This window comes from Diabrotica virgifera, chromosome 9 (assembly GCF_917563875.1).
Source record: "Diabrotica virgifera virgifera chromosome 9, PGI_DIABVI_V3a".
NCBI lineage: Eukaryota > Metazoa > Arthropoda > Insecta > Coleoptera > Chrysomelidae > Diabrotica > Diabrotica virgifera.
The window spans coordinates 119,131,752-119,154,653 of NC_065451.1; positions in this window are offsets into that span (position 1 = coordinate 119,131,752).

The window sequence follows — 22,902 nt, forward strand, 5'->3', positions numbered from 1 at the left end:
AAGAATCTTAATCTTTATATTATTTGTATTTATAGATCACCTAACTCTTCCGTGGAACTATTTTTTCAGAACCTGCTAAATTTGTTAGATGACCTGCCCCATAAAAGTAGAAAAATTTTATGCGGGGACTTTAACATTGATTATGCTGCTGCTAGTGTTACACAAATATCCTTGGTCAACATATTTGAATCGTATGGTCTAACAATGCACGTTGATTCTCCTACAAGGATTACAAAAATTTCATCTACCATAATTGATTATACTGTCTCAGATTTTTCACCCCTTGATGTCCACTCTAAAATTATTAATGCTGGACTATCTGATCATGAAGCAGTTTATACGAAGTTTAATATCTTCAGCAAACCCTCCTCGAAAACCCGACGTTTAGGCAGGATTTTTTCCACCCGGAACTTTCGTAATTTCCAAAATTTATGCTTAACCTCTGAGTGGCGCTTTCCTGCTATGGACATATATAATAATTTCAGTGTTTTTTGGATAAGCTTGTCTGTATCTTCAATAAAGCATTTCCTTTAATTGCAATTAAGCCAAAACATCGCAAACCCTGGACTACTAAAGGTATCCGAATATCTTCCAAGAATATGCGTTCTCTTCTCTATATCAGGAAATTTACTACCAACGTCTCGTATCACTGAATATATCACCAAGTACAGGGCAACCTATCTTAAACTTATAAAATCAGCTAAAAAAGACTACTACCATAACCGTTTAATAAATATAAAAATTAATTTTTAAATTGCTCAAAAAGTGTTGCAAAAGAAACTTGGTCCATAATAAACGATCTTCGAAATAAAACCCACACTGCTAAAACAATTTCCCTTCCAGACCCTGAAAATCTAAATGAATACTTTGTTAATGTGAGTAAAAATATTACATCAACTATTTTGCCACAACAAGAGCCCATTGCTTATCTCCCTAATTCAAGAAAGGTCTCGAATTCATTCTTTATAAAACCAGTCGATAAACCTGAACTGATCCAAACAATCAATAGTATCAAAAGCAAATCCTCCTGTAGTACTGATGGTCTATCGATAAAAAATTATTCTAATCTCCCAGAAAATGTGTTAGAAGTCCTCATCTCACTAATTAATGATTCCTTTGAGAAAGGTAAATTTCCAGAGTGCCTGAAGACAGCCATCATTATTCCTCTTATAAGGGTGGTGAAATATCTAATACCTGCAATTATAGACCTATTGCACCACTACCGGTACTCTCCAAAATTATTGAGAGACTCATAAAAGCCCGACTTATGTCCTTTCTAGTTGAAAACAACATTTTATCACAAAATCAGTTCGGCTTTTTAAATAATAAATGCACCACTGATGCCATCTTTTCTGTACTACATGAGGTTTATCAAGCACTGAACAATAATCTTCACACTGCCACCGTTTTTTGCGACTACGCCAAAGCTTTTGATTGTGTAAATCATAACATTTTGATAAGAAAACTAAATTTCTACGGAATTCGAGGTATTTCTTTAGATTGGTTCCAATCTTACTTGGATGATAGGAAACAACTGGTTAGAGCAAATGACTCTAGCCTCAAAAACATTGTATGTGGAGTACCACAAGGGTCAGTATTGGGTCCTCTTCTGTTCCTTATCTTTATAAATGACATCACTAATTTAAAAATCGATGGGAGAATTTTTCTTTTTGCTGATGATACCAGTATCACTTGGAGCAATTCAACTATTGCATCTCTTCATGAAACTATAACTTCGGATCTACTGACGATAAAGACCTGTGATGACCTGCGAACATATGACAAAGATGTGAATTATAACATGGATGAATAAAATATCCAATGTTTTTCGCCTGAGGTACCAATGAGCTCTATCTGACAAGTTCACATCATGGCTGTACGGAAGCAAAACGGAAATTCTGAATGGTGACATGACAGGAATGACAGTTCCACAGGAAGTTATAATTTCCCTGTTGTTTTGTGGTATTTATTGTAAAATTTGTTAAATTAATAACAATAAAAACAGTCGTTCCCACTGTGGTAAATAGTCTGTAAAAATGGAAATAGACTTGATGTAAATGTTAAAATATTGTAATGGAGGAAGTAGGCAAACCACATTACACATAATACAGAAAACTTAATAAACATTATCAAACCCTTTATATGTGATATCTAGGGCTTAGAAAAGCAGTTGTGTGTGTTTATTTAAAGTTATCAATTATATTAGAATAATTGGAAGTTGTTATAGTATGTGGAAGTACCATAAAAAATCACTGTGTGGGTGACAAAGGTGTAGAACTGTTTTCTGATCTGGGAGGGATATATAATACAAGCTAAGATACATGCCACCATTTCTCAAGATCCCTGCATATCGCCTGGAACTCTAAGGGTTCGACAAAACAGACCAATATATGAGATAGCTAACATAGGGGAGAGGGGTGGTGTTATAAATTTATGAGAATATAATTAAAATGTAACATGAACGGGACCCAGAAAGAGTAGTGAGACTATTAAATTTAGTTACAGTATGATTATATGGGGTGGATATAATTAAATTATTGATGAAAATTTAGAGATGAAACGGTATGTATGTGGGTGATGATAGCAGCTGTTGGTTTGTGTGTGTATAATTGGATAGATGATAGTGAATGATGGATAGAGATGAATAAGGAAAGAAAATCATTATGAATTGTGTCAAATCAACTGTAAATGTGGCTATGTGAAAGCGATAGAAGTAATAATGAGGTGAAAAGTACTATTGTAATTAAAAAGAAGTTAAGAAAAAAGTTGTCGATGAAGTGGATGGAAGTCCCGGTTAAACGAAACATGGCGGTTGACACAATTTGGGCTTTTTTGTTTTTCTCTGACTATTTCCAGGTCCTCGTACAAGTCCAACTTCAGAAAGTCTCTTTGTGGGATATTGTGTAGAAGAGAAACATCATCTGGGATGTTCAGAGTATGATTTTTCTCTTTGAGATGTTGTGAGAAGGTAGAGGTATTCTCTCTTCTGATGTGTTCAAGAGAGCGAGAAGCAAGTGATCTACAAGTTCTTCCTATGTAGGTGGCATCACAGTCAGAACATTGTAGTTTGTAAACACCACTACGATTCATATAGTTGATAATATTTTTGGTGTTAGATAGAGACTGTCCTATGTTGTTGGATACCTTAAAAGAAATTTGAACGTTATCTACTGATCTTTTTATAATATGTGAAATATCCCCAGATAGTCGATCTTCGTGAAAAGGTATGGAAGCATAAGTAGGTTTGGTTGTCAAATCCCTAGGGAACGCGGCATGTCGTAAGATCCTGAGCTGTCTTTTATGTATGAGCTTGCTTATGATGTGTGGATCGTATCCGTTGTTGAAAGCAATTTGACGTATTATATTTAATTCTTTATTGTAGTTGGATTGTAGTCTGGGCTGATTATCGGAGAATAGGCCATTTTTGGGAAATAGTATATTACTTTATGAGGCGGAGAAGCATGACTTTTCTTGACGCACCCGATATTACGCGCCGAACGAAGTGAGGCGCGTAATAGAGGGCAAGTCAAGAAAAGTCACTTCTTTGCCGAATAAAGTATACTATTTTTTCTTAAAACGTAGCAATTTTCAACCATAAATAGTACAATTCATACGCTATTTTTACTCGAAATTAACTGTGACAACTATCAAAGTCGTCTAGATGTTAGAAATTAAAATAATTAAGTCGTCGGTGGGATAAACCCTCATGATTCGCCAACATCGGGAATGATTGCTGAAAGTTGTGCTCGACCATCAGTATCATCAACAATTACCAATGCGTATCAAGAGTCGGGAACATTTTTGCACGGTCTCAATTTTGAAAATGCCTCATTAACTAATTGTACTTTTAATATTACTGTAAATAAAAATGATGTTTAATTGTTGTTAATGACATTTGTATTGTTGCTTTGTGACATCTTTCATATTGTTGCCATGACAACATTTTTCCCTCCGCCGTAAAGAAATGGGAAAAAAAACTGCTGCCGGCGGAGACATCAAACTTTGACAGGATCAAGTTAGATAAGTAATGTCATCATTATTTGACGTTTGAAGAAAAAGTTATTTACCAGCAATTTTATTGCTTGAATAGAATTATAAGATCCTATATATTAATAATATAGGTATGCAAAGTCCTCAGATAGTGTACTACTTTTTTTATAAACAAAATGGCGCCCGAAAATCGTGTTTTTTTCAATTATTGCTCTAGAACTCCGAAGATTTTAACTTTACAACAAAAACACTAAAATAAAAATTCACCGTGATTAAATTCTGCATAGAGACGTGTTTTCCCGATCTGCTCCGACGAAAATTTTTCTCGGAAAATGCGGGTTTTCCCAACAAAATCTTTAATTTTCAAATAAAGTTTTAGATAAGTAATTATTTACCAATAATTAAATAATTTGGTGACTTAAAAGCCTTCTTGGTTTAGATTATCGTTCCAGAAGCTGGTGAAAATTAAACGAATATTTTAGCAACAATTCAATTGTTAATTAATAATTTACGGTCGCAATAATAACCAAAATAATTATGATGCACTGATCAAACTTTGAAATCTTATAAAGATGAGATGCCTATTTAACATTTTGTCGACAAAATATAAATTTTTTATTTTTTTGCATAATCTTTAAATGTTTAAAAAAATAGTTATAAACAAATTAAAGTTTCTCAGAAAGTTTTTATTATATTATAATTTTAAAAAATATCTAAAATGCGCATTTCAAATATCTTGAAAATGAATGCTTTAAAACTTTTTTGCAACCATTTGCAAAAAAGTTATGAAACAGCAAAGTAAACATACTATTACTACGGTGTTAATTATTTATTTTAATTCTTTCAAAGCGTAGAAGTGAGTTTAAAGTACAAGCTAATTATTTATAAAACAATATCGATTATCAGCTTAATGGTTATATTTTAATTAAAGATTATAAATATATTTTTTTGTAATTTACACGCGCGAAAGTAGAATAATACAGTACCGTAGCTACCCGCCCACATACACAACTCGCGCGAGTTTAAGCGTGTCAGTCGCTTCGAGTGAACATTTTATCTCCGGCTCTGCATCAAGCCTACTTTCGCGCTAAAAATTACAAAAAAAGTATTTTTAATCTTTGATTAAAATATAACCATTGCACTATTTTTTGACATTCTTTGTGAATAATTAGATTGTACCATAGACTCACTTTTAAGCTTTGAAACAATTAAAACAAATTATAAGCAATGGAGATATCGTATATTTATTTTGCTGTTTCCTAACTTTTTTGCAAATGGTTGGAAATTTTTTTTAAAGCATTCATTTTTAAGACCTATGAAATACGCATTTTAAGTATTTTTTAAGATAGAATATAATAAACAATTTCTAAGAAATGTTAATTTGTTGATAACAATTTTTTTTAAACATTTAAAGATTATGCAAAAAAATGAAAAATTTATATTTTGTCGACAAAATATTAAATAGGCATCACACCTTTATAATCTTTCTAAGTTTGATCAATGTATCATGATTATTTTGGTTGTTATTGCGACTGTAAATTGTTAATTAACAATTGAATTGTTGCTAAAATATTCGTTTCATTTTAACCGGCTTCTGAATTTATAATATATACCAAGAAAGCTTTTATTTCACCAAGCTATATAATTTTTGATAAATAATTACTGGCCCAAAAAATTTATTTGAAAATTCGAGATTTTGTTGGGAAACCCCCATTTTCCGAGGAAATTTTCGTCGGAGCAAATCGGGAAAAACATCCCTCTATGTAGAATTAAATTGGGGTGAATTTTTATTTGAGTATTTTTGGTGTAAAGTTAAAATCTTCGGAGTTATAGAGCAATAATTGAAAAAAATACGATTTGTCGGCGCCATTTTGTTTATAAAAAAAGTAGCACACTATCTGTGGACTTTGCATACCTATATTATTAATATATAAGATCTTATAATTCGATTGAAGCAATAAAATTGCTGGTAAATAACCTTTCTTTGTACTTTACTAATTAGACCAACGTATTATAACTATTTTTTTTTTTTTCAAAATTTAAAGATTATGCAAAAAAAAGAAAAATTTATATTTTGTCGATAAAATATTAAACAAGCATCTCATCTTTATAATCTTTATAAGTTTGATCAATGTATCATGATTATTTTGGTTATTATTGCGATCGTAAATTGTTAATTAACAATTGAATTGTTGCTAAAATATTCGTTTAATTTTCACCGGCTTCTGGAATTACAATCTATACCAAGAAATCTTTGATGTCGCTAAGTTATTTAATTATTGATTAATAATTACTTACCTAAAACTTTATTTGAAAATTATAGTTTTTGTTAGGAAAACCCGCATTTTCCGAGGAAAATTTTCGTCGGAGCAAATCGTGAAAAACATATCTCTATGCAGAATTTAATTGCGGCGAATTTTTATTTGGGTGCTTTTGTTGTAAAGTTAAAATCTTCGGAGTTATAGAGCAATAATTGAAAAAAATACGATTTGTCGGCGCCATTTTGTTTATATAAAAAGTAGCACACTATCTGCGGACTTTGCATACCTATATTATTAATATATAGGATCTTATAATTCGATTGCAGCAATAAAATTGCTGGTAAACAACTTTTCCATGAATTTTGCTAATTAGCCCAGAGTATTGTGATAAGGGGATGGTTTCAAGACGGTGTATGTAACTATGAAAAGCAGCAAGTTTGTGTGACATTGGGTGGTTGGAAGATGCTGGGATAACATGGTCGGTCTGTGTTGGTTTCCTGTAGATACTGAATTCGAGGTGGTCATTTAATCTGGTAATAGTAAGGTCGAGAAAATTGATTGATTGAGAAGACAATAATTCCATGGTAAATTTAATGTTGGGGTGGATTTGGTTGATTCTAGAAAGTAATGAGTCAGCTGTATTTGAGTTACCTGAGATGATCAGAAAACAATCATCGACATAGCGAAACCAATGGAGAATTTCAGGATTTTTCATGATATGTACGGATTCTAAATGATCCATAAAAATGTCAGCTAGGAGAGGAGATGGGCAATCTTTCTTTTTGCTGATGATACCAGTATCACTTGGAGCAACTCAAATATTGCAACTCTTCATGCTACTATAACTTCTGATCTACTTACAATAAAAACCTGGTCTGACTCTAATTTACTCTCGTTTAACGTAGATAAAACAGTAGCATTGTTTTATAAAGGAGTCCTTCAACCCTTACCTCTTAATAACAGCCAGATCAGTACCGTTGATTCTGTAAAATTTCTTGGTATTTTTTTAGACAGCAACCTTAAATGGTCCCACCATATCGATTTGTTAAGGAAGAAACTATCCTCAGCTTGCTATGCTATAAGATCTGTTTCGAATGAACTCAATTTAGCATCTTCCAAAATTACATATTTTTCTTTATTCGAGTCACATCTTCGTTATGGTCTTCCTTTTTGGGGTTCTGGTACAGCTGCCCAATTCGATGTTATTTTCAAATTACAAAAAAGAGCAATTAGATATCTGTTTGGCCTCAGAAGAACAACACATTGCAGAAGTTACTTCAAAGATCACAGAATTTTAACCCTTCAATCTTTGTATATTTTAGAAACTGTTTGCTTAATTCGTAAACATCTACATGTCTTTCCACCAAGACCTAATCATGACTACTTCACGAGAAATTCTACGTTTGACGTCTATATGCCGACCCCGTCCTCTGAGTTAGTAAAGAAATCTATATTATATTCCGCAAAAAAACTTTACAACCATCTCCCTCTACAACTTAAATCTGCAGCATCTTTCCCCAAATTCCGTAAACTGACAAAAGCCTACCTATCTGAAAGACCATATTATTCAGTAGAAGATTTTCTTAATCAATAACTAAGAAATTACCCTTTGCACAAGTAGTATTTTTATTATCATGTTTTTGTCTATATTTGGGTGTCATATGCAGCAGCTTAACTTTTAAACTTATTAATTACTAGGTAGACTATGCATTTGCAATTTACTTAAATTTTGCAATTGATTACTTCTGTTTAACTTCATTATTGTTATTATTGTAAATATATTGACGATTTATGTAATTTTAGTAAATTGGGTTGTTATTGTTTTGTTTTCTTGACTTTTTATAAGCTTTGTCGATAAAATTGTACAATTTTTCATGACAATAAAGCATATTTCTATTCTATTCTATTCTATTCTATTCTATAGGTATTTGGCAACGGGCTCCTCGTTCAGGACATTGGGGTATTCGTTTCGAATATCAGACGTCACGGTGGGTAGAATTGTTTATGAAACGTGTGATGCTATTTGGGACAAGTTGGGTACTGTACATATGCCATTTCCGAAAAATGAAGACATGGAGTCATATCTAAAGAATTTTGGAATAAGTGGAAATTTCCAAACTGTGTTGGATGCATAGATGGGAAACCAGTGATGAGCGAGACTGGTCTTGGTCTTGCGGTCTTGGTCTTGGTCTTGCAGCAAGGCCAAGACCAAGACCGCCTTTTGGTTGCAAGACCAAGACCAAGATCAAGCTTGCAAGAACAAGACCAAGACTGAACCTTGCAAGACCACGCAGGACCAAGACCAACCTGCAAGACTCTTGCACTTTTTTTGAGAAAAATTGGTTTTTATTATTTAACTTTATTTTTTTAGTTCAATAATATATACTGACATTGTAAGAAACCTTAAACAATATCGAATTTTTAAAATACATAATATTTTCGTTATATTTTTAAGTCGTTTTGATTAAGTCAAACGGTTTGCATTTTCTCAACCTTCAAAGTGTCCAGAAGGCAAGTTTTCAAACGGCGACAGTTCAAGGACAATTGAAATTACTTGTAAGACAAAAAAATGTAATTATAGATAGGGTAATCCATTTAAAAAAATGCAATTAAAAACGGTTTTTATGTACCAGTAGTTTTCGCTTTTTTGTCTAATAAAAATACTGACACTTATTTCAATTCTTTTCGCATAATCGAGGAAAAATGTAGGTCGTTAAATTTAAAATCAATACAAAAAATATAATAGATTTTGAAAAGGGATTCACACTGCTGTGAAGGCATTGTGGCCTGAATAAAAAATAACTGGTTGTCGATTGTAATGTGTCAAGCTTGGTATTTCAAAATCCAAAGCTTAGGTTCAGTTTCTGAATATAATGGCAAAAATTCCGATACTGGGAAATTTTTAAAATTATTTTTTGGATTAATTTTTTACAATCAACGAAAGTTGGAAGTTGAATTATTTGTGAAAATCCCGGGTGACAAACGTGTAAAGAATTTTACTGATTTCATAGTTGAAAACTATTTGGAAGAATCTAGGTTTTCCCCAGAAAGGGCCAGTAGTACAAATAGTATGTGCCGCACTTGAAATGCATGCGCATCATTTCAGTGTGTTTTAAATTCTAGTTTTTACTACCCACATCCGAATATTTTCAACTTTTTAAATGTCATAATGGGTATTCAATCCAAAAATATGTGAAAATAAAAAGTGCGAATAACTCGTGTTACGAGAGCAATGTAGTTTAAATAAAATTAAAGAACTGCAAGATAACAAATTACAAAATTAAGCGTTTATAACTCCCCATTAGGTTTAGTTATTATGTTATAGTATTAGGTCTATAAATAGGTATGGTAAATATGTACGTATTTACTAAAAAGTATGTTTTAGTTAATTTATAGAAAAAGTTAATTATATTAAATAATGATTAAATAGAGTAAAAAATATTTGATTTTTGTGTTCTCTTAAAAAAATTTAATTTATGTTCTTAAATTTGACATCGGATCATTATCTGTTAACAACTATAAACCGTTTATCCCTTTTCGTAAAATCCGTGAATTGAAGGTCCCCGACCATTTGTGGCACCTTTAAGAAGCTCTTTTTCTTTAACATTTTATTAAAATACAGGGGCAATAAACAATAATCCAGACTCCAGACGTGGTCTGAAGGCAGGAGGCAGGTATCGACAGCATGTAAAACAACGTGACACAACCGAAGGCCGGCAATTGCAACAAGGGTTGTAAATGCAGGTTTTTCCTACTGATAAACATTACCATTATAAAAATATACTCTAATCTCTTTATATAGAGAGAAATAATTAGGTCATTAGGTGAATGTATAATGTTAAAATTGGTATCCGTTTGAAACTACATTCTACATTCTGTTAAAATTTTAAAGTAAAAAATATAGTTTCATTCTTCACATCTTTATTTTTTTCAATGTACATTTTATTCGAAATTGTTTGGTTCAAATTATTACTACCAAAAAAGCAAGACCAGCAAGACTCTTGCAGCAAGACCAAGACCAAGAACAAGACCGGCTAGTGCAAGACCAAGACCAAGACTGCCTTTTAGCTGCAAGACCAAAACCAAGCTTGCAAGAACAAGACCAAGACTAGCCTGGTCTTGTTCTTGTTTTGCTCATCACTATGGGAAACACATACGCATACAGAATCCAAAGCACTCCGGAAGCATGTATCGGAACTACAAACAATACTTCTCAATTGTTTTACAAGCTGTTGCTGGACCAAACTACAAATTTATAGCAATTGATGTGGGAGCATACGGTAAAGAAAGTGACGGTGGTATTTTTTCGCATTCAAATCTTTGCCACAAGCTTGAAAACGGAGGATTAGGTGTTACAAGACATTGTCCACTGCCGGGAACAAATATTACAGTACCTCATGTTCTTTTGGGAGATGAAGCTTATCCACTCAAAACCTGTTTAATGAGACCTTTTCCAGTATCAAAATTAGGACCTTCAGAAATAATTTTTAATGAGCGTTTGTCTCGAGCAAGACAAGTTGTTGAATGTTCATTCGGAATTATGAGTAGCAAATGGAGATTATTACAAAAATCAATTGAAGTAAATCCCGAATCTGCCGATAAACTTATTAAATGCATATGCCTGTTGCATAACATTATAATTGATAGAGAAGGAGGTCAGCAAGTAGCTTGTACATTTGAGCAAATCCCGGATCAAACATATTCAAGAACTGGAAGATTTGGAACCTTGGGTGAAAACAGAGGTACCAGTTCAGCTTTTGATATCAGAGATAAATTTAAAAAAAATTTTCATCTCAAGAATTGTATAATGCATAATTTTAAATCAATAAAATATTCAAATACATTTCGGATTTCACTGGGCCTTACGTGCCTTTGCTACATTATAAAAAACAAAGAAAAATATTTTGTTTGTTTGCAAATATATTGTACCTGAGACATAAATTTGATTTAACTTACCCGTAGTATTCATTTCAACTGCCACTTCTTGCCACAATTTTCTATTTATGTCTCTCATGTGATATGATTTGTCGGTCATATCCCACAGAGGCTTTTTTTCATAAATTAAAGTAATTAATTTTTCAACATCTATCTCGGTCTGTTACAAATCGACTATCAATTCGTCATAACAACTGCGAACTATCCCATTTGTTTCGGATAGATCGTACATCGCATGTTTTTGAAACGGGCTAATTCGCACTTCTTCGTCCGATTTCTGACGAAGGCAATTCGGACGAAAACGCATCCAAAGGACGACCGGCCTAATGCGTCAATCGGGCATTTAACCGTTGCTTTCAAAGTATCCTCTACATTAAGCCGGTCTCAATCGACTCGTGTACTTGGTGAATAATCGTTACTTGCGTATACTTGCCATGTCGTGTGAGTGGGTTACTGGTACAATTATTGTATTAACCCCTTAATGTACACGCTCGAGTCGACACGAGCAACCATTAAATTTTAATCTTTCAATTTTTCCAGCACTTGCGGAGTTGATATTTGTATAAAACCGTATAAATATCTTTGGTACTGTCTTACATAAAGTCGACATTTTAACGGTTTAGCCGATGTATTTTTGGTGGCTTAGCATATAGAGCTTGCAAAGAACATTGATGATGCTCTCTTTAGAACGAAAACGTTCTGTATTTTATTTGTAGCCCTTTTTGGGTTTTTTTTAAATAAATATACCTTTTACGCAGAAGATTTTTCTTCAATTTTTGTAATTAATGGTATACAGCCCGCTACAGGAAATTCTTCCTTGTTGATTTTATTGTCAATAGATTTTAGGAATCTTTTATTTTGACAAATGACATTAAATATTTTTGTAAATATAAGAAGTAACCTATAAAATTGTATTTGTTACCTAAATTAAAATAAGATTCGTTGATAAGATCATTGAAAAGAATAAAACGATAAATCGTTAAATTTAATTAGTTTATCATTTAAAGAATACCATAGCCCATAATACTCATCCTACAATATGGAAGTGCAATTAGAAAGACCTAGTAGTTTTAGGAGTTGTTAAACACTTTTGCCTCCTATTATGGGTACCTAAGTATATAAAATGGGGAATTTATGGACAATGTATTATTAGGAAATAGTGGAGATCCAGTCCTCAACTACTAATGGCACCATTGTATAATCTTCAGACAACAGTTAAAGTGCAGTATATTCACAAATGGCTCCAAGACTTGTTATTAAAAGAACATTTTGTATTTTGAAGAGATTTCCCATTTTAATATGTGAAATGAGATGCAAGTTACCTTTTGTTCAAAGAATAAAAACAGCTTGTTTAGTTTTAAGTACATAATATTATTGCAGTAGTTAATAGAGAAAACATTGAAATACTGGCAAATGAGGATGCTGTTGGTATTGATAATACCGCGTGTCCACTTATATTTTCCCACATTTTAACTACCCATAACTTCTAAACGGCTCAAGATAGAAATATGCGGTTTTCACTGAAATGTTTTATTTTATTAAAAGCTTGGTCTGAATGGATTGAGTTTTTTTTAAATCGCTTTGAATTACAAAAAATATAATGGCGGATTTTTGAAAAAAACTTTGTTGACTTTTTTTAAATGCAACACCTAGTATATTTTTTGTAAATTGAAAGAATGGTCATTCACCTATCCAGCGATATAAAGTTTTTTAAAGTCTGTTGTCAAATGACTTAGTATAGTGGAGTCAATGAAGGTGGATATGAGTTATTACCTCAGATTTCGTTGAACCTCCATCGATTTTCATAAAAATTGGTGAGTGGTTAAAGGATACCTCAAGGAACAAAGGTGACATAGTGCCAACCTGCGCTTTTTGCATTTTAGGGGTGAAATACACCCCTTTTTTAAAAATTATTTTTTAGATTGCTGAAAGTGCAGTCACTGTAAGTTTTCACTTCCTATTTCGTTGAACCTTCATCGATTTTCATGAAAATCGGTAAGTAGTTCGAGGATACCTCAAGCAATAAAAGTTATATAGCATCAACTTGCGCTTTTGTATTTTAGGGGTGCAATACACCCATACTTTTTAAATTGTAAAAAATGCAGATTTCCGCATTATGGCGCAAGTAATTTTTAATTAAGAAAAATAAATATTTGTTTTATAATTATGTGCATGAATTATATTTTTTTTTTTATTTTTCAAACCTTATAGTAACCAAAAATCCGAAAATTAACAAGTCGAAAATCACGAAAACCTTATTCTTCTATATTTCTGAAAGTGTAGTCACTGAATGTTTTCACCCACGATTTCTTTGAACCTTCATCGATTATCATGAAAATTGTTGATTAGTTAGAGGATACCTCAAAAAACAAAAGTGATATGGCACCAAGTTGCGCTTTCTGCATTTTAGGGGTGAAATCCACCTTTTTTTTTTAATGATAAAAATGCAGATTTCAGCATTCTGGCTCAAGCAATCTCATTTAATTAAGTAAAATAAATATTTTTTTACATTTATGTGCATGATTTATAATTTTTATTGATTTTTCAAACCTTATAGCAACCAAAAATCAGAAAATTAGCAAATCGACAATCACGAAAAAAATATTCTTTTATATTTCCAAAAAGGCAGTCACTGAAGGTTTTCACCCCTGATTTCGTTGTACCTCCATCAATTTTCATGAAAATTGGTAAGTAGTTAGAGGATACCTCAAGAAACAAAAATGATGTGGTACCAACTTGCGCTTTTATCCTGGGGGTGGATGTTACCCCTTCTCATGGGTGAACACTATTTTATTAAAAATAACCCCATAATTAGATAGAGGAGTAAATTCTAAGCAAACTTTCTTTTATCAAGTTTATAAATTTTTTATTTAAATAATATTTCATAATTTAATAAAATATTATTGGTACAGTAAAACCTGCCAATAACGGCCACTAAAAATAGAAAACAATTGGCCGTTATAGAAATGTGGCCGCTAATGCTAGGTTTCCTTTTCCACAAATACATAAAATATAATTGAAAATTTATTTATTTTAGTAATTAAAGCAATAATTCTACAAACAAACGGAACATACTAAAACTAAATTCAATTTACTACAATATAAAGCAATATCTATACGAAAAAACAACTACAAGAAAAACAGAATTTTTGTTTGTTTTACATTTTTTTAGATAAACGAAACATACTAAAACTAATTTAATATAGTTAATACATAATATAAAACAACATACTATAGCTACTACGAAAAATACGCTTATCATTAAAGTATCGTCGTGCTTTCATGCTATATTCAACAAAACCAACTTGGTACGGCCTTTAATTAGATATCGCAAATCACTTTGGCTGATTTTGTCTGCATATATATTATGTTTGAAGAATCCCTTTTTTTTTGTGAGACTGGATATAGGACCTTTCTCAAGTATGAATTCACATTCATGGTATATCGTTGCTATACAGGGATAATAATCTGTGCAATGTTATGGTACAGGCTACGTTAAATATGAAGTAAATGTGGAAGATATACACTGGTTATTCATTTCAATTTAATTTGATTGTTTTTTAATCGTTTACAATATTTAAAATAATTAAAGACATAAAGTTAGGGATTTCAAAAATAAATTCAGTTATTACTGGCAGGGTGGGAAATAATTAAGTGTCATACAATAGCATTTCATTATAATGCTCATTACAGGCATTACAGGCTGCTCCGTTTGAGAAAACTGATACTCTCAAACTTTGAGAAAACACTCATTCAGTTTCGACCAACATTGTATTAGCTAATATTAAACGTTTTGCTAGATTAATAATTTTTAACAATAATAGACTATATTAAAAAACACTTGAATATAAATTGATTTTCTGATGTCAAATCACTACAATTATACAGGGGGTGAATATTGCTATGAAATTTGAAAAAAAAACGTAGTTATCTTTTAAACTACTTCGTATAACATCACAAAACTTGATATTTTAAGAAATAAAACATAGAGGAGAATCCAAAAATGTAAAAATATACAGGGTGTTCCATTAAACAAAGGATAATTTTGTTTCACCTTGTCAATATGGGTAGCCCTGTATATTTGGAAATGTATTTATATTCTGATATTATCTATGCCCAAATCTCACCTAAATAAACTTTTTTCGTATCTCCTACAACAAACGACTAATTGGACTTCCCACAACCTGTATACATACAAAATCTCCGCTATAAAATTTTTTCAAAGAAAATGTTATTGGTTTTTTTAAAATAACTCAGTTAATTTTTGAAATATGAGATTTATCCAAAAACCATTACAGAGCTAAGTAAACGGTCTATAACACTGTATTAAACATAATTTTCTAAATCCTTTATTTTTGTTTAAATACAAGGTGAAATGGCCCCGGTTACATGGTTCTCGCAGTAAAATTTAGGTTTTAAATGTTTCTATCTCGGTTATTGTTTGTCGTAAAAAAATATTAAAAAAAGCAAAAGCTTAAATAAAGTTAAAACTAAAATTTTGTTCTCTACCATTTTTTAAGTATATCGAGTATTTTTGGAGTTATTATCAAAAGAAAATGAAATTCACGAAAATTTGAAAAATTCTAATTTTTTTTAATCGTATTTTTTTTTTCAAAAATATGCATTCTAAACCGGTCAAAATTGTTGAAGTTATTACTCATGTTAAAATAAATAAAGTTTTAAATGGGTTACTATAAATTTTAATTTTTGTGGAAATGACGTATGTTTCATTTTTCATTCTTCCCTAAAAAATCTGAAAGGGTCCTCTTATTTCCATCATAACTTGCTTAATTTTGATGCTATCGACTTCTTATATAGCTTTTTGACAGTTACCTTTAAGTACTTTATTAAAATGTTTAGTATCTATATTTAACAAAGTGCATCGTTTTCCTGTTATTTAAGCTTGAATACTAAGATTTGAGTACTCGCCGTAAAAAAATATACATTCAATTGCATATAACTCACTTTGTATATGTAATAAATGATTTTTCGAATAAGGAGCTTATTTATTTTTATATTATCTTCGATTTTGGTAATAACAACTTTTTTAAAGAAACTTATGGTTTTTGAGTTATTTATGAAAAACTGCTTTAAAACATGGATTTTTTTCAGGAAAAATCAAAACTTTTGATCTTTAATAACTCAAAAACTATTGATTTATTGGAATAACTTTATATAACAAAGTTTAATTATAATTTGTCCCTCTATCGATTAGTGGTATTATTTTTTAAAAAATAATTTCCACCCCCGAGAAGGGGTGGCATCCCCCCCCCAGGGTAAAAGCGCAAGTTGGCACCATGTCACCTTTGATTCTTGAGGTATCCTCTACATACTTACCAATTTTCATGAAAATCGATGGAGGTTCAACGAAATCGGAGGTGAAAACCTTCATTGACTCCACTAGTAATTAATTTTTAAAATGAGAGGTGCAACGTGCATATCACATAACTAAATAACATAACTAAGCAAATTGATATTATGTTATGTGATTTCCACATTGCATGCCTCATTTTAAAAATTAATTGCTCATTCATTTGACAACCGATTTTAATAAACTTTATACCGCTGGATAGGTAAATGACCGTTCCTTCAATTTACAAAAAAAATATACTGGGTGTTTCAACTAAAAAAGTTAACGTTTTTTTTTCAAAAATCCGCCATTTTTATTTAAAAGCGATATAAAAAATTCAATCCATTCAAACAAAACTTTTACTAAAAAACATATCAGCGAGAACTGCATACTTCTATCTTTAGTCGTTTAGAAGTTATAGGCAGTTAAAATGGAAGAAAATATAAGTGGACACCCGGTATAGAACAAGCGCTGTTGCAGTACATTTTCTCAACAAGGGGCAAAACTAGTGCAGTACAACAAATTTTTGTGTGTCTGTTTTAAAATATTATTCACCATTTAACCCATAGTCTCTGTTTAGATTTTTTTTGACAGTTACTTACCAATGGTACTTTAAAGCTCCCTTATTTTTTCATTCATAACTTTTTAAAATAAGCTAAAAGCGTTTATTTTTCCCAACAATCCTTTAGAACAGCTACAAATCTTATTATGTATTTAAAACGAAATCGTTTGAATGTCATTTGAAGTATTAAACATAAGCTGATAACTAATAGATATCTAACAAAACATTCTTAAAAATTAGATTTACTTCAATACTTGGGTTATAAGGGTACCAGAACTTGGTGGTACTCAAAAGTTCCGTGGGTAGACTAAGTCAAGCTTAAATGATTAATGTTGATAATTTGATTTTGTCGGACTGTAGTTTGTTAATACATTTATGAATAAATACATTATATTTGTGTTTAATTTTAAGTATCAATTATAAGCAAATTGATTGAGTATTGATTTTAAGTAAATGTATGTTACTTCACATTTCATTAAAAAGAGTTCCACAACCAGCAAAAATGTATGAACAAAAAATTGTTTTAACTAAACAAAATAATAATGAATAATCAGTTTTATAATATAATGTAGTTTGTTTATTAATTACTTTTAACAGTATGCTTAAATAAACAAATGGCTAATGGCACGAAAACAATAGTCTAGATCTAGAACTTTTCATTCACTTCATTTATAAATGATAATATATAAGCCATTAATATTTCAAAAATTACACCTTTGTTTTATTGTGTTAATCTGTTTATACCTATTATTGTTATTTGTTATGTTGGATATCTGTTGAATAGAACACTCTAGTTTTGTATCCAGAACTTTAACTATTTCGCAATGACTGAAGCATATTTTGTGAATACAAATTTATTGAAATTACATCTACATATACAGGGTGTCCTAGACTAATTTAGCCACGCTATATCTCTTAAACGAATGGAGATTTTCGAATGGGACAAAAAGTGATCTATTCTACTTGTAATACACTTTAATATGGCGTAGAAAAAAATTATCCCCTAAATATTTATCCCTTAGTTACAACCCCTAACTTTAATTTTTTTTTAATAGCACCCTGTATATATTTTTTATAGTTTTGGATGTGGTCTTCTTTCGTCTATTCAACAGAATTATTAAAAATAGAATCGGTTTGTAAATAATCAAGAAATCAATTTATGTTTTATTTTTGTTAATTGAGTGTCCCAGACTAATTTATCCAGGCTATATTTCATAACAAAATAGAGATTTTTTAAAGGGACAAAAATTGATTTTAATATTAAACTATTTCCACTTTAATATGGCGAAGACAAAATCATCCCCTAAATATTCATCCCTTAGTTACAGCCCCTAACTTAAATTTTTTTAATAGCACCCTGTACATTTTTTATAGTTTTGGTTGGGGTCTTCTATCGTCTATTCAACAGATTTTTTAGAAATAAAATTGGTTTGTAAGTAATAAAGAAAATATCACTTTACTTTTTATTTTTGACAATTATGTGTCCCAGACTACTTTTTGCAGGCTATATTATCTCTTAAACGAATAGAGATTTTCGAATGAGGCAAAAACTGATCTATTCCATTTTTTGTAATACACCTTAATATGGCGGAGAAAAAAATCATTCCCTAAATATGCATCCCTTAGTTACAACTCCTGACTTTTAACACCCCGTAAATTTTTTCGTAGTTTTGGATGTGGTTTTCTATCGTCTATTCAACAGATTGTTTAAAAAATAAAATGGGTTTGTAAGGTAGCAAGAAAATATCAGATTATTTTAATTTTTGTTAAATTAGTCAAGATAGCCTTAAAAAATAGGATAGAAAAGAAATATGCTTTATTGTCACTAAAATTAGATAAATCGTCAATATTACAAAATAAAAGAATGAAACTAAAACAAAAACAATTTATTGCAAACTTTAAATAAATTGCAAATTGAACATACTACTCGTACAAATAAAATACAACCTTAGGAACAATAAAAATAAATGCAATAAAAATTACATGAAAAAAATGAATCAAAACACCAACTAAGTAATATTATTTACATTAAATGTTCGAACTGTAACCCACCTGCTGCAACACACATTTCGAATCGTTCCAGAAGATTTCTGGTATACATGGCTCGAATCATTTCTGGAGTAATTTGGCAACATGCTTGTCTTATGTTTTCTTTTAATTTCTCTACATTTTGCGGTTTTGATTAATAAACAATATCTTTTATCGCTCCCCAAAAAAAAAAAAAAGAGTCAAGAGGTGACAAATCAGGTGAACGTGCCGCCCACATAATTTCTGGAGAGTTGTTTGCTATCCAGTGGTTATCAAAACTGTTTTGTAGGTGGTCGCTAACGATTCTCGCATTATGTGGAGGAGCTCCGTCTTGTTGCCACCACATTTCTTGACGCTCATGAAGAGGAATATCTTCTAACAAATCGGATAGAATGTTTTCTAAAAAGTCTAAATATCGGACACCTGTTAGAGTGTCGTTAAAAAAGTAAACCTATAACACGGCCATTTAATAAACCGCACCACACATTTATACCCCAAATATTCTGAAATCGTGTTTCCATCATCCAATGTGGGTTCACGGGAGACCAATAATTAGAATTCTGACGGTTGACAACATCATTGATTTTTAACATCATTTTTGCAATAAAATCAAGACGTCTTTGGTCGTCACACGGCTGCAATCCTTGAACTAGGTGCACTTTAAAAGGATGGTACTTAAAATCTTTGATAATTATATGCACAGAACTTCTTGAAATGCCTCATTCAGTGGCGAGGGTTCTAACAGACACCTTGGGATTAAAATTAACATATGCCAGTACATTAATAACGTTTTGGTTACATCTTACTGTGCGTTCAATTTTACCTCGTTTATTATTTGGAAAATGTCCCTGTTTAAGTGACCGATCCAAATTCTTAAATGTTTCTTCACTTGGAATGTTACGATTTGGTAACCTTTCTTGATATAATTGTCGAGAAATTCTCCTATTCTTCAGTCATCTCTCCAATGCATATTGAAATGTTATACACAATTACAACACATATACAATAATAATTATTATTGGTCTAATACTAAACGTCAAAAATAATAATTGTTGATTTGACAGATCACATCATGGCAACCTGAATTAAGGGTAATATTCAAGACGTAAAATAACCGCAAAAGTTTTTCAAATATTGTGACTTTATTATAAGAGTGAATTTTGTGAATTTTTGCACTCATTTGGAAGATAGCGTATGCTCCTACAAAGACCAAATTTTGAAAAATAAAAAATAATGTTTAAATAAAAAGAGTGTGTACTTCGTACGCACGTAAGAAGTTATACTACGTAGTTAAAATTGTAAAATTTTTAGTGACAATAAAGCATAATAATATCTTTTCTGTTCTATTTTTTAAGACTATCTTGATTCATTTAACAAAAATAAAAATAAACTGATATTTTCTTGATACCTTACAAACCCATTTTATTTTTAAAAAATCTGTTGATAAGACGATAGAAGACCACATCCAAAACTATAAAAAAAATGTACGGGGTGCTATTAAAAAAATTAAAGTTAGGGGTTTTAACAAAAGGATGAATATTTAGGGAATGATTTTTTTTCTGCGCCATGTTAAGGTGTATTACAAATGGAATAGATCAGTTTTTGCCTCATTCGAAATTCTCTATTCGTTTAAGAGATATATTCTGGCAAAATTAGTCTAGGACACAAAATTGACAAAAATAAAAAATAAACTGATATTTTCTTGATTACTTACAAACCGATTTTATTCTAAAAGATCTGTTGAATAGACGATAGAAGACCCCAACCAAAACTATAAAAAATGTACAAGGTGCTATTAAAAAATTTAAGTTAGGGGTTGTAACTAAGGGATGAATATTTATGGAATGATGTTTTCTTCGCCATATTAAAGTATATTACAAATGCTTGTCCCATTAAAAAATCTCTATTTTGTTAAGAAATATAGCCTGGATAAATTAGTCTGGGACACTTAATTAACAAAAATAAAAAATGAATTGATTTCTTGATTATTTACAAACCGATTTTATTTTTAATAAATCTGTTGAATAGATGATAGAAGACCACATCCAAAACTATAAAAAAATATACTGCGTGCTATTAAAAAAATTAAAGTTAGGGGTTGTAACTAAGGGATGAATATTTAGGTCATAATGTTTTCTACGCCATATTAAAGTGTATTACAAGTAGAATAGATCACTTTTTGTCCCATTCAAAAATCTCTATTCGTTTAAGAGATATAGCGTGGCTAAATTAGTCTAGGACGCCCTGTATATTGTCAATATCTATTGAATTTAATAAATGAGTTATAAAGATATTCTACTTATTATGATCATTGTAACTATTAAACACTTAATTGTTTACAAATTATGTTTAAATAGCTTAAACACCTTATGTGGCTAGCCTTGAACTAAACTAAGTAACAAAACCACTTTTTCGAGAAAATTAAAAAAATACATTTTAATGTATAAGGCGGTTGGTACAGGAACTAAAACCAAAATTTTTGTACAAGAGTTTAATTACGGTTACCAAAATCTTACAAACATAAAAAAAATTCTTACTGATAACTTAACTTCATTTTTTTAATTTTTTTTTTTTTATTTAAAATGTAACATAGACCATTTTAGAATTATTAAAAATAATTAAGTAAACTAATTCATCCAAATCTTCACCTCGAAATGGTGGTGGTATGTAAAGAAAGATAAAATGGATGATGCACAGGAGGTACAAATTGTAGCATTTTTTTTATATCTTTCATTTTATTAAAAGATAAGGGTCTAATATCTGCGGCAACATGCGGGGAAAAGTTCTTTAATACACTCACCGGCAGAGAAAACGGGCACCCCAAAAAATAGGTCATTTTTAATGTCTTGTATTTCCTAAACCTGATGTCCGATTTAAGTAATTTTTTTAATACGTTATAGCCTTATTCTTTATCAATATCGCTGTAATAATATTGTTGCTAGACAGGTACATTGTCATTGTATACAGGGTGTACGAATCAAACTGTGTTTTTTTCTCAAACTTTGGAACACCCTGTGGAATGTTCTAGCCTTTATAAAATACTGAAATTATAACCAAACTATAGTCTCAGGTTTTCTTAACATTCTGTTTTTTGATTCATTCGCTTATGTTGGATAATAAAAAAGTTAAGCACTTTAACAACTACCCCTGTTTTTCGTTAATACAGGGTGTTTTTAAATAAGTACGGCAAACTTTCAAGGGGTAATTCTGCATGATAAAATAATGACAGTTTGCTTTATAAACGTATGCCCGCAAATGCTTCGTTTCGGAGATAGGGGGTGTTGAAATTGTTCTTACAAACTGACGATTTATTTATTTCTCAAAAACGGTTTGTGATATGCAAATGTAATTGGTAGATTTTAAGAGGTAGTTATTGCGCATTTTTTGGCATACAATTAAGAATTTTATATTCACCATTGGCGTGCATACGGGCATAAATATTTTAGATATATCCCGTATGCACGCCAATGGTGAATATAAAATTCTCAATTGTATGCCAAAAAATGCGCAATAACTAGCTCTTAAAATCTACCAAATTTCATTTGCATATCACAAACCGTTTTAGAGCAATAAATAAATCGTCAGTTTGTAAGAACAATTTCAACACCCCCTATCTCAGAAACGAAGTATTTGCGGGCATAAGTTTATAAAGCAAACTGTCATTATTTTATCATGCAGAATTACCCCTTAAAGCTTGCCGTACTTATTGAAAAACACCCTGTATTGACGAAAAACAGGGGTAGTTGTTAAAATGCCTAACTTTTTTATTATCCAAC